This window comes from Staurois parvus, unplaced genomic scaffold (assembly GCF_062004578.1).
Source record: "Staurois parvus isolate SC_StPar_1 unplaced genomic scaffold, SC_StPar_1.0 ptg000287l, whole genome shotgun sequence".
NCBI classification, from domain to species: Eukaryota; Metazoa; Chordata; class Amphibia; order Anura; family Ranidae; genus Staurois; species Staurois parvus.
Genome location: NW_028318083.1, coordinates 21,601,358 through 21,615,674, shown reverse-complemented (window position 1 = coordinate 21,615,674; position 14,317 = coordinate 21,601,358). Strand labels below are relative to the sequence as shown.

Below are 14,317 nucleotides of genomic sequence, written 5' to 3'. Positions count from 1 at the left end.
TACTTTCATTTAAAAAAAACAAAAATAAAAAAGACAGCGAGGGATCCCCCCCCTTCAATCTATACCAGACCGTTTAGGTCTGGTAGGAAGGTTAGGAGGGACCCAACAAAAAAAAATATTTTTTTAAAAAGTGGGTGGGGTTCCCCCTAAAAGCAATACCAGACACCTTAGGCTTGGTAGGATATTTAAGGGGAACTCCACCTCCCAAAATTGGGGGGGGGAAAGCATGGGGGCTCCTCCTAAATTCCTACCAGATCCTTTATCCAAGCATAGGCATTGCAGTCCAGGGCGAGTGCCCCCTCCTCTCTCTGGGCCTTACAAGGGCCTCTACCCCACAACCCTGGCCCCGTGTTTGTGGGGGTCTGCGGGCAGGGGGGCTCATTAATATCAGGGTATCCCTTTAAATAAGGGTGCACCCTGATGCTGCCCCCGCTTGTGAATGAGTAAGGGGTACTTATACCCCTACCAATTCACTAAAGAGTTAAAAGTGTAAAAAATAAACAGACTAGACTTTTGAGAAAAGTTTACATTATGAGACTTGTGCATCACACAATAACTGGATTTGGTACTGTTTTAGACTGTCCTACATGAGTCTTTAGTTGTAACACTTACAGGGCTTGTCTTTCCCTCAGGGTACAGTGCAATTAGAAGCAGCAAATTGATTAGTCTCTCTGTCATTCTGTTCTCTCCTTCTGTCAGCATGGCCCTACAGAGGATTCCAAATGGCTGATACCAAAATTTGTGTACTTACACTGCTTGCATCGAAAAAAATGTATTAATGAATATACAATGGAGCTGCACTATCTTAGCTGAAGTTTTCCTTTGAACAACTTCATTTTCATATATCTTTCAAGGATACTGTTGGTAAGATTTCTATGCTTGAGTTTCTGTATGTGTACACCTGCTTTGGGGATTATGAGGAATCCCAGTCTTCCGACTAGATTTTCAGTGTATTTTACGTATATAATAGAAAATTCAAATGGAGACGTTGGAACATTTAAGGGTGGGAGGGAAGACACAAAACTCTGAGGTGGACAGGGGCTGCTGGCATATCAAAGACATATAAAAAGCCAGAAGCTGACTAAGACCAACAGGATCCACCTATAGCTAAAAATATCACTTGCGGGTATACTGACAGTAGTGCCACATCTAACTGATGGGGCACACAGCAGTCACTGAACTACTGGGAAATGCTTTAATATTTTATCAATGAATACCTTTTTTCCTTTAGTGTAATGTGGGTCACGTGACTTTTTTTCTTTTCATTTTTCTTCAGCATGTTCCAGGCTGGGGGTGGGGCTAAGGTCACATGTCCTTTGCTGTCACCTCAAGTTTTTCAGACTCAGACAGGCCATGCGAAGCAGAGTTGAGCTGTCAATCAAGGATCTGATCTGCTCCCCAACACCTTGGGGAGGATCAGATCTATGACGGACAGCTCTAATCCACCTAGGGGTAGGGAGGGTCTAAAAAAGCTGAGGGCTGTCACAGGACATGTGACCAACTCCGGTTTAGCCCAATGGACAGCTCTGATCCACCTAGGGAAAGGGAGGGTCTAAAAAAGTTGAGGGCTGTCACAGGACATGTGACCAACTCTGGTTTAGCCCCATGGACAGCTGTCACGTACCTGATGGGAGACTGAAATGACGAGGTCGGCCTCACTTGTGTCACTAGCCCTGACCCCACTGGAGTTGGAACAGAGGGAGTCTAGGACCCAGGGGAACAAGAGCGCCAGTAGTTGTTGTTTGCAGCTCTTGCAGATGATGACTCTGGAAGACCGATGATCTTCTGATTCAGGCACAGTAGTAAGAAGCAGAGCAGGTCTTGTAGATTGCCAGGTGTGCACCAGAGCAAGGCAGGTAGTGAGGGTAAGAGACAGGAGCAGTGTCATGGGAATAGCCAGGGTCATCAACCGTCGGGCAGCACGGTACAGAATCAGAATGAAAGCCAAGGTCAGGAGCAGAGCTGAAGTCAGGAACCAGTATCAATCAGGAGAGCAATCAGAGTCAGGTGAGGAACAAGCCTGGTCAGCAACAAAGGAATCACACAGGAACAAGCAGGACACGGGGGAGCTGAAGACCAGTCAGCACTCAACATGGGCAGAGACACTATTTAAATAGGCAGTCTGGCGCCAATCTTTGCCGTGCGTGTGCATTACTGCGCGCATGCGCACAACCGGTAATTCTTCTCCGGGAATTCCTATGCGCATTTCTGATCGCTACTCATCTTGCCGGAAATCCCTTACAACAGTACTGATCCACCTAGGTAAAGGGAGGGTCTAAAAGAGCTGAGGGTTGTTACAGGACATGTGACCAACTCCGGTTTAGCCCCATGGACAGCTCTGATCCACCTAGGGAAAGGGAGGGTCTAAAAAAGCTGAGGGCTGTCACAGGACATGTGACCAACTCCGGTTTAGCCCCATTGACAGCTCTGATCCACCTAGGGAAAGGGAGGGTCTAAAAAAGCTGAGGGCTGTCACAGGACATGCGACCAACTCCGGTTTAGCCCCACTCCCAAGTAAGGCCTTAGTAGGATTAGTTATCTAGTGGATTTCCTCCGCAATAAGCCATGTGTAGACACGGCTTCCTTGAATAGAAGAAGAGGAACATGTGCAGTGTGGTGGCAATGCTGCAGAAGCGAGCTCACAGACTGTTGCCACCACCACAAGAAACTTATTTAAACGTGAAGATTTTAACCGTCAACACAAAAATATTATAGTGATTATTAGGAAGGATTTTTTTTAGTAGGGGTTTTATGCCACTTTACATAGATATGAATACCTTTTGTTAAAAAACAAAAATCAATATAGGTGCTGTTATTTTACTAGGTCTATACCATAGCTGATGAAATAGACTGACTTAGGCACTGAATCTATTATGTGACAAGAAAATAGTTCTTGCGAAAAACCATTTACCTGCGATTAAAAAAAATGACCAGATGTGCTAAACTATATTTAGTGAGTCATTTTCAAATAGCTGAAAATAAATTAAAAATAACAATACTTTCATTCTGACCTAACAATCGTAACAAATGTAACCATATGGCAAATAAAATTAAGGCGGGTAGTTGCCAATACATAAAAGTGTAAAAATGACACGTGCACTCTTTTCTGCTTATATTGAAAAGTACCCGACTCATTAGCTGTCCTTTCATTCTGGTTACTATGCACTAATAAAGATGCCTAGCCATCTGTCACACCAGTGGCTCCACACAGCAGAGGTAGCAATGAAGTAGGGAATGAATGCAGATAAAATTAAATGCACTTGAAAAAATGGCTTTAATCCTGACACTCCTTCATATTGAAATCCCAGGAACCAAGATTTGTTTAAGATGTTAATGCACAAAGCAAGCGAGATGCATCTTAAAAACAGAAGGGCTTAGAAGGTGATTGGAGAGAAGTATAGGAGAAACCTTATGTTCACACAGATGGTACCCAGACGTAAGTTAGGAGGATTGAACAATAGGGGTCACCTCAGGAGCATTGCATTGTATTGGTCCATTTTCCCCCTTTCAGCAGGTGGTTCCCTCTTATAGTCTGGATTCTAAATATAAAAAGTGATAAATTAGTATGGCACTATACAGAACATTGATTCCATGTTTATTTTGTAAAAAGGATAGCAAGAAAAGATATACCAAATTTTAAAAAAAGTCTAAACTATAGCTACCACTCCTTGTTAATGGGCAAGCATTCATGGTGAACTTGTAAAGCCCAACTCCAGCATTTATTTATTTTTTTTAAAAAGGCTTTTTTTTTATCCCCATGAAAAAAAAGTTTTGAATGCTCTACTCACCCTTTCCATGCCCTAGTGCTCCTCAATCTGTCCATGCATGGCTACTTCTGGGTTTGATGATGACCAGCATTATCTATACCTTCCCTTTGAGCCCAAGGAGGGAATGACACACCACCTAGGCTTTGTATTATCATGTAGGCTGAGTTCACAGTGTAATACTGCATAGAATGATGCTTACATGTCACAATGTGAGCATTGTTCTATGCATCAGCAGACTGCTCACCCAACCCCCCCCCCCCCCATCAATGGGGAAGAGGAAGAGAGATATCACTCATCATGTGACTGCATAGAATTAAGGTATGTATGCATTCATTATTTTCGTTTGAGATGCAGGGAGGAGAAGGAGGAATGGAGGGCAATGTCATAACCTGGAATGGGCTTTAAATAAATAATCAGGTGCTGCTTCACTGGCAAAGTGGGCCAAATATATCAGCCTGAAATTCCAAATCTTTTTTTTATGCCATAAATGTTTTATTGAGACTTCACAAATAAAACATTCATACCATAAACAGTCAAATGTGTGGGTTTTCATATATGGTATGATGGAAAACACACCATTACTACAAGGTGAATTAATTTCTGATGGTAAGATATATTCTAAAGGCACACTTAAGGAAACCATATGAAAATAGCTAGCGGAAAGTGGCAATTAGATCCTGCACAGTGTGACAGGAAGCCTATGGAGAACCCTGATGACCTCATATATTAGGGCACTATATAGAGTTTTGTGTGTAGAATCTAGAGTTCTAGAGTGGAGTGGAAAAAGTAGAAATATTGCCCTGTCTTCGCCAATATAATCTATGATGGGAGGTGTACAGACTAGGATTTAAGCAGGGATAAAATGTTTTGGGAAGAGCGATGAAAGCTAAATTCCACAAAGGGTCTGTATCTCCTATAGGCAAAGAGAAGAATCAATACAACCATAAATAGTGCTCTTAAAGGGGGAAAAAGAGAGATAAGGGGAAGAAAAAAAACACAAAGCACGGGGGTAAAAGACTCAGTGGGGTATATAACCCAAGAGGTGGAAAGGCTGAATATCAGGCAAAGTCAGCCGGATAACAAGTGAGGAGGTATGGCGCCCGCAAGCGGAAATGGAACCATATACGGGAAACACTTTAACTTCAGTACAGTACCATTTAGGCTTGGACCAATAATTGAAATTCCAATCTAATAACAGGAATAACAAATGGACCATAAATTAGTTAGCACATACTGATAACTAAGGCTAACCCTGGAGTATAATAAATGTGTTTACACATTGAATAACACACAATGTAAATGATAACGTTATTAGGAATAAATGTATTTATGAAATTCACTAAAATTTGATGTGTCTCTGTCACAGATAGAGATGGCACCTTTATGCCACCAGCAAGTAGTAGCCTTTCTAAAAAGTACAGGCTCCAGAACTGTCATGTTTTTGTAATGCTACTTCAGGTTAAGAACTTGTCTGTGGACAACTGTTAGATGTGGCCCCCTGGCTTGCCCAGTTGCTGACAGTCACTATATCTGAGTGGCCCAAAATGGAGTACCAAATTTCCATGCTGAGGGCAGGCAAGGGGTCAGTCTCAGAAAGTGTAACCCAGACGTACTTTAGGCTGCACGGGAAGTGTCCTCAGTACAGAAGGAGGACTAGGATTGGCTGCCTTTTTAAGGTTGTAACCCTGTTTACTGGGGCAAGCTGGAAAAGGAGAGACCATGCCAGGGAGAGAAGTGGTGTTCAAGAACAGGGAGAACAGTCTTGCTGTGTGTTGCTGAGGGAGAGAGCTACTGTGAATGGAGCCTGAAAAGGGCTGTAGAATGGTAGAGTGCAGAGTCGACTCTAGAGAGCCTCTGATGAAGTCCTGTTGTCAGGAATGGACTCGCCAATGGTGGTGGGACTCACCTGCCTTGTGGGCTGCAGCACCAAGGCTGGCCAGCGGGTGCTCTCAGCAGCCAAAATCTCACTCCTGCAATCAAGCCATCACCTGAGGCTGATTGCAGGAGGTGTATTTAAGCAGAACCAGGCCTGTGATCAGTGCCTTGGTGTATTGCTCCCTTGTGCCCTGTATCCTGATCCTGTATCCTGCCTGCTTGACTCTCTGCTTTGATCCTGACTCTGCATGAACTCTGCCTGTACCGACCTCGGCTACTCCTGACCACTCTCCTGCCTGCTCCTTGTAACTTGTCTGCCCATTAGCTACCGACCCGGCCTGCCCAACTACGTTTGGTGTTGTACATATTGTTATCTGTTGGAGGTTTGGTTTTGTTTGCACTGTGTTTATGTTTAGCCTTGCACTGCTTTTATGTATTGTTTAGCCTTAAATAAATTGTATTGTTTTATACTATACCTGAAGTCTGCGTTTCCCTGTGTCGGTTCACACATCTCTGGTCATACTCGGATCCTTGACACCTGTATAGGACATAACTCGTAAGGCAGAGCACTGCCCAGTCATACCAGCACGTTAAAACAGGAGCAAGCTGACAGTCTCTGCGGAGTGTCACAGTGGATCTGGCTGTGCTGTTGGCTAAATATATACACTCACCGGCCACTTTATTAGGTACACCTTGCTAGTACCGGGTTGGACCCCCTTTTGCCTTCAGAACTGCCTTAATTCTTCGTGCCATAGATTCAACAAGGTGTTGGAAACATTCCTCAGTGGTTTTGGTCCATATTGACATGAGTTACTATTGCCTTTCTATCATCTTGAACCAGTCTGCCCATTCTCTTCTGACCTCTGAAATCAACAAGGCATTTTTGTCCACATAACTGCTGCTCACTGGATATTTTCTCTGTTTCGGACCATTCTCTATAAACCCTAGAGATAGTTGTGCATGAAAATCCCAGTTGTTTTTGAAATACTCAGACCAGCCTTAAATCCCCTTTCTTTTCCATTCTGATGCTTGTTTGAACTTTAGCAAGTCATCTTCACCACGTCTAGATGCCTAAATGTATTGAGTTGCTACCATGTGATTAGCTGATTAGCAATTTGTGTTACCAAACAATTGAACAGGTATACCTAATAAAGTGGTCGGTGAGTGTATACACAGCACAGCATGCTGACATTAGGTTTACCTGCCAATATCTGCAAAACTGTACATGTGTTTGCAAGAGCGAACCTTCGTGTGGGTTAGGCATATGCACAGCCAGCAAAGAATAAAGATATTCTCAATTTTAACATTTTATTAATTTGAGTACACATTTGGCATTGAGAAAATTAAATACATTTATATATGGAGCACTAAGCAAGTGTGTTTGTTTTGTTTTTTTTCAGCTGTGATGACTTAAGATACCGATACCTTTAGCCTCTGTGTAAGCTACTTTATATTTGTTATATGTCCCCATCTAGACAAAATGCTTACCAGCTTAACTTTTTTAGATGCTCTTTTCTTTAACTTCCAACAAGGAAAAATTCTACCTAACTCTCTTTGTTATGAGGAGACTAGGAAGCTGCATTGCCATAATTAACCCTGTCTGTACAGTGTAAGCAGATATTATCTCATCAGTTGTGCTAATTAGATTTGCACACTGTTTGTCCTAACAAAAGATTAAAGATTTAGGAGCTTGGTTTCTCCTTTGTATGTTAATGAGAACTGAAATCAGCCAGTCTGCAGCCCCTCTACTGGGACAGATCACTCTGAGCTAACTGAGAAATGCTTGTAGTCAGCTATGACACCTTCAAAACATCCAAACGTTAATACGTTTTATTTTTTTAACATATGCTTTGTGACTAGGGACACATAACAAACATTTAGTGCAGTTTTTCAAATTTGACTGCAACAGTGGAAATACGCTTAAAGTGAGATGCTGAAAGAAAACAGCTGTGTATTTATCATTTAATAAAACCTCTTAAGTCTTGTACTTATTTGTCCTTGTTCCTCTGAGATCTTTGTGTGCTGGGACAAAAGACCTTTTGCTGGGTTGTGCTTTTTTTGCATATGCATGGAACAAGCTCTATTTATTCCTATGGAAAGGATGTCTATTATTTGTCTCAGTGGTGGGTTCTTTTGCACAGCCTGGTCTGGGATACTTACAGTAAAAAGGGTGTGTGGAGGGAAGATCTCAGAGGAGCAGGTACATGTATGTATTAGACTTTCTGGGGTGTTTGCTGGGGGAGAGGGGATTTTAAGGATAACTACAAAAAGTAACTAAAAGCCTTTTTTCAGCAAAGCCAGTAAACATGGAGAAGGTGCCTAGAGTGCCTTTTACAGACTGGAAATAAAAATATGAAATATTTACATGCAATAGATATTTAAATTACTAAAATTTGATATATATATATATATATATATATATATATATTAGTTATGACTATAATAAAGAAAATATATACAAAACCCATACATTTTAGATTTAACCCCTTGACGCCCACGTAACACAAATATGTGGCCTCACAGAATTGGTCTTTTTTTCATGGGGCCGCATATTTGCGTACCTGTCTTTGTGCTGGGAGCGAGACGCACAGCGTGCTCCCTGCACAAAGACCGCAGTGTCACTGAGAGCCCCGGGTCCCGTTCTAACGATTGGGACCCGGGACTCCCGATTCCGGGTCACATGATCACTGTGATAGCCTCTGATTGGCTATCACAGTAATCAGTCACTGTACAACCTAGCCCCCTTGTGTTTTTTTTTCTCTATGAATGGAGAAGACAGGGGCGGACTGACAACTCATGGGGCCCCCGGGCAATAGGGGATCATGGGGCCCCTGTGTCCTTGCCCAAACTCAAAAAAACCTATGAAAAAGGTACCAGGGGCATCTCATGGGGCCCCCTACTGACCCTGGGCCCTCGGGCAGTGCCCGAGTTTCCAAATGGTCAGTCCGCCCCTGGGAGGAGAGAGATACATTGTATCTCTCTAACACTTGGCATAGAGGGGAAAAAAATGTTTGTAAAAAAATAAGATAAATAATTAAATTAATATTTAAAAATAAAATGAAGAAAAAATACCTAGAACAAGGTTTGATCTTGTTCAGTGCCAGTGTAAGTGTTTGGGACAAGGTCAGGGACAAAGGTCAAAAGGTCAGGGTCAAAGGTCAGGATTTTTTTTTTTAAATTGGTATCAGTATCAGTTAGTGTGTCAGTGTGTTTTAGGTAAAAAAAAAAAAAAAAAAAACCAAAATGTGCACTATTGTTTCTGGGCTTTACTATGGGTACAAACAACAAATAACATACACATATATGATATTGCTGCAATTGTCAAGAGCTGGAAAATTTATTTTGGGTTGTTCTTTGATGGTAGGTTATGATAGTAACAAGAAACACACAGCTAAATTAAAAAAATGATTTTTTTTTACTATGTTGGGCCAGTTTTCCTTTGATAATATAAGAAAAATCAGGAGATATCCATTTACCACCAAATGAAAGCCCAATTTGTCCTGCAAAAAACAAGGTATAATTCACCTGGATGTAAAAAGTAGTTGTGATGATATGTACAGTTTTACTAACACATGTCAACATTGCAAAATTGTGCTTAGGCATTTAGATTTGTTTTACCCTTAGGTGTGAAGGGGTTAAAATTATTTATGATAATATAACATTTGTCATTGCTGTTACACAATCTCTGAAACCCTGAACAAGCTCACTGGTCTTGTTACTTTTTTTTTGTTCACATGACTTCTTATTGTTGTTACTCTTCAGAATTACTTGCTTAAAGACTACAACTATAATAAATAATTGTATATATTTTAATAAAAAATTATACTTTTTTTTCTCTATACACCTTTTGTTTAACAAATGCACATTTTCTATGTATATTCTCCACCTTAATAACTTCTATTAATATTAGATAGCTTTCATGTTATAACCACATGAACTGAATTTCATTGTTATCTATGAAACTAATCTTAGTTTATCTGTCTTTGAAATGTTGAAAAAGCTAATCACTCCTTGAAATCTGAAAGTAGAAACATATTGTAAATCCAGTGATAATAAGTGCTACAGCATTTTAGGAATTTGGATGACAGAATCAACATAAGATGAAGAGCAAAAGCTTTGGATAAAACTCCACAAAATAATTAAAACATAAACATAGTAAATAAAGGAACCAGGCAAGTGCACTCCTATAATAAATATTTATACTGGTTCTATACGCCAAGGATAGCTGATCATTTACTTTCAATTCAGCATGCTACTCTGAGCACATTCAAACAAATGATAGGCTTGAATTAAAGGAAAGAGCATAATTCAATGCATGAAGTGAAACATAAAATTATGTGTTAAAATTTAAACAGCGTGCGCTATAAACTAAGTAATGTGCTCACATCTGTGGGTAAGCAGTAAGGTTGGTTTAAAAGAAAAAGAAAATAGAGTGAATGTGCAGTTTCAAAAAAGAACAATGAATTACATTTTTGTGGATATTTGTGCAAAGGGACACATTATGATTATTAGTATTATTATTATTAGCATTATTATAGTAATGGGAGCTGAGCAAAATGACTCTTTAGTGAACATTAGCCATGATGGGATAGAATAAGTAACCATACCATTAAAAAATCAGGCAGAAATGGCGGTCATTTGCGAAATGAAAAGGCAAAGTGTAAAAAATAATTGGCACTACAAGTAAAATAGTTCTAAGTTAAACACCATAATTAGCACCTAAAATGCACTCCCCTTACTTCTTAACCTGCACTTTGTCCCAGCTGTCTAAATAAGCCCCTTAATGTAGCCCATAGACATTCTGGTGCTTTAGCCCTCCTCTTTCCCGTTGGTTCACTGGAGCACTGACCTTTATGGCCTAATAATGCTGCAAAGCCATTATAAGTCCAGGCAGGCTCTCAGCCCAGTTCTTGCTCTATCGGGTTTATAAATAATGGGTGCTCATAAAAATAATTTTTTGAGATGATCTACAGGATAACAGTTTTCTGCCATATGTCTGTTTCAGGGGTGTCCCTAGGCAGGTGCGGGGGGTGACACCTTTTGCATTGGGTGACACCGGGCCTGCTCCACGGAAAGGTAAGTTTTAATGCAAGCTGACGATCCCCGCAGGATGGATTGGATCTGTGGATTGACCATAATGGATTGGAGTCTGATCCATTATCCTCCCCAATCTGCAGATCCCATCCATCCTGCAGGGATCGTCGGCTTGCAACCTCTACGGGGTTAACTGATCTCTACATGAGCTCCACGAAAAGGTATGTTTTAAAGCAAGCCGATGGTCTTTTTCATGGAGCTCGTGAAGAGATCCATTTGCAGATCCAATCCATCCTACGGGGATCATCAGAGGGGGTGTCGCAAAGTGTTCAGGCACCAGGTGACACCAACCCTAGGGACGCCCCTGGTCTGTCTACACAATAACTAAAGTTTGAATTGTCATCTAATGACATGAATGTCATTTGGGCTGAAAACTCCCAACCGGAATTGTCAGCCTTGCCTAGTGGTCTACAAGACATTAATTAGCCCATCCTTGTTCCACATGCAAACACTGATTTCTTTCATAGCAAAGCTAGGCTGCTTTAACTCCCAGGAATCTTTACATACTGGGGTAGATTTACTAAAACTGGAGCACACAGAATCAGGTGCAGCTGTGCATAGTAACCAATCATCTTCTAACTTCTGCATGTTCAGTTAAGCTTTGACAACAAAATCTGGAAGATGATTGGTTTTTATCCAGAGCTGCACCAGATTTTGCACACTCCAGTTTTAGTAAATAACCCCCACTGTGTGTAGGGAAAGTGCTCTTGGGAGATGTAGTTCTGGGGCATGTGTATGTAAGTAGGAATTTACCTCCCAGCAGATGTCCATGCAAGTTTTTAGACGATTTTACAATATGACAGGAAATAATAAAAGTTGTTTCTCACTACAGAAATAAAAGACAAATGCCTAGATATATACAGTACTTTGATCAAATATTGTTTCCTTTTGTCCTGCTCTTGTGAAATAGCATAATATTCAAACTTAAACATTCTAGCGACCAAAAGGATTTATAAAATTCTGAAGGATTTAATAAATATTTCCGTCTGTGAACGCTGTTTTTTGTGTCAACTGTTTCTCTCCTATTCTTGTACTTTTTTATGTAAGATACCTTTGAGACATCCTTAAAGATAGGCCTTAAGGGCATTCCACACACTGTAGTTAGAGGTATCCCCATGCTCTGATTCAGTATACATGCTAATTAGTTGACAGTTCTGTCAGGGCTAGGAAATAACAGCCAAAATGGATTTAACTTCCATATTCATTTAGGTTACGTAGTGTGAACTTGTCATAAAGCTCAGAGAGTGATTCAAACATAAAATCTAAGCCTTAAAGAGTGCTTAGCAATTGTATTGTAGATATATTTTTAGAGATGGGGATGACCCAATTTACCTGGGATTAAGCCTACTTCAGGTTTTGTTGACCAGCTCTGAAAGATTTTACCCCCTGTATTACCAGGCCATTTTTTGCTATACCACACTGAGCTATTTTAACTGGTTAATGTGCAGTCATGCAACGCTGCACCCAAATGAAATGTATAAAATATTTATCACACAAATAGAGTTTTCTTTTGGTGGTATTTGAACACTGCTGGGTTTTTAATTTCTGCTATACAAACAGAAAAAGACTGAAATTTTGAGAAAAATATATTTTTTTACTTTCTGCTATAAAACATGTCCAATTAAAAAAAAAAGTCTTTATAACTTTGGCCAAAATGTATTCTGCAACATATCTTTGATAAAAATCCCAATAAGTGTATATTGATTGGTTTGTGTGAAAGTTATAGCGCCTACAAACCTTGGTATATATACTGGAATTTTTTTTATACTACTAATGACAGTGATCAGCAACTCTTAATGGGGCTGCGGGACTGTAGCTGGCAATCTAACACTAACTGACGACTAACTGTCACTGACATCACCAGTGACATTAATACAGTGATCAGTGATAATATTATACACTGTCACTATACTAATGACATTGGCTGGGAAGGGGTTAACATGTAGGACAATTAGGGGTTAAATGTGTGCCTAACTATGTGTAATGTGTGTAAAGTGTGCTGCTTTTACTAAGAGATTGATTGTCAACACAGAGCTCTGGGCTGTGACTATACACAGCCGATCAGCAGTTCCGAGGCATGAATCATTGGTCAGGACTTTCTGACAAACACCTGCTGTGTACAATCACAGCAGGTGCCAGAGGGGGTGCGCATGCTCAAAACCTGGAAGTAGCCATGACGTACCCATACGTTGCTTTGCCTACAGCAGCCATCCATCTGCAGTAGAATGTGGGCGGGCGGACAAAAAGTGGTTAAGCCATAATTGTTTATTGTGAGCCCATCAATGTACTGTTTATGCATTGCCTATGTACAACAACCTGTCATTGCCAAAACTTAAATATTTGGAAAAAGTAGAAAGGGTTTAAAATGACCTTTTTTTTGTCTGTTTCCCATTAGGTATTTTTCCCTTCACTTAGAGATGAAACAGAAAATAACGGCAAATTTACCAAAAACCTACTAGATCTTTATTCAAGTATGTAGCCCCACTAGCCAGGAAAAGGGGGGGGGGGGGCGAGCATGTGCCGAACCATACCAAACCACATGCCTTTAACATGAGGGGGTACTTAGACAGGGGGCATCCCTCTGTCCCCATGTTGATGAGGATAAGGGCCTCTTCCACACAACCCTGACCTGGCGGGTGTGGGGGGTGACCTATTGGAATCTGGAAGCCCCCTTTACAGTATGGACATGTCCATACATGGTCAGTGACATAATCTGGTTACCACATGCCCTTGTAGCATCAGTGACAATGCCCCCTTGTTAACCTAAATTTCAGGGAGAAATGTTGTGCTATTAAGTGCAGGGCAAGCGACAGGTGCGGTGTGGTCTTTGAATGTCAGAGGGCTGCAAGTTTTTTTTTCATATGCGTTGGCGGCTGTCATTCATCATGATTGATGTGGATCTGCATCACTGGGCAATGTGATTGACAATGGATCTACATTGGGAGACTTTAAAAAAAAAAAGAAAAGATTTGCCAAAAACTGTATGTGTTTATTTACAGTTGTCATTTTTTTGGTGAATGAGTAGGGGTGCTCATTTACACTCATTCACATGGGGGGTGAGATCTGGGGGGTGTCCAGATTTTGATAAGTCACACCCATGCCCCCACAATTACCAGGACAGGGTTGTGGGGAGAAGGCCCTTGTGCTCATCAACATGGGGACAAGGTGCTTTACGGGGGGTGTACACTTCCATCTTGAAGGCATGTGGCCTGGGATGGTACGGGGGGGAACGCATGCTATTTCCTCCCCCCCTTTCCTGGCTTGTTGGCAGCATGCTCAGATAAGGGCCTTTTTTCAAATTGTTTTAATGTCAGCTCTATTGTTTACATTCTGTTGTCAGCAGGGAATCCCCTGCTGATGGCAGGAATGAATCATGGTTTTTAGGATGCAGGCAGGTGTCAGCTCCTTAACCCCCCTGGCGGTATTCCCAAGTGTAGCTCGGGGTTAACTTTCAGTACCAGAAGCGGTAACTCCGAGCTACACTCGAGATTACCCTGCAGAGTTGCTCTGGGATCCCTCTTGCACTTACCTTGTCCTGCACTCCTGCGATGTCCCCCCTGCAGCATCCCCGGCCATCTCCT

General features: G+C 41.2%; 1 long non-coding RNA gene across 1 annotated transcript; it reads right to left on the bottom strand.

Moving 5' to 3' along the window:
- Nucleotides 1-3,255: 3,255 nt before the first annotated feature.
- LOC149458432 (uncharacterized) lies at nt 3,256-3,937 on the bottom strand. The gene is made up of 2 exons (XR_016313433.1): nt 3,789-3,937; nt 3,256-3,539 (listed from the first exon to the last, which is right to left on the bottom strand). It is a non-coding gene; the product is annotated as an uncharacterized LOC149458432 (long non-coding RNA).
- Nucleotides 3,938-14,317: the final 10,380 nt, after the last annotated feature.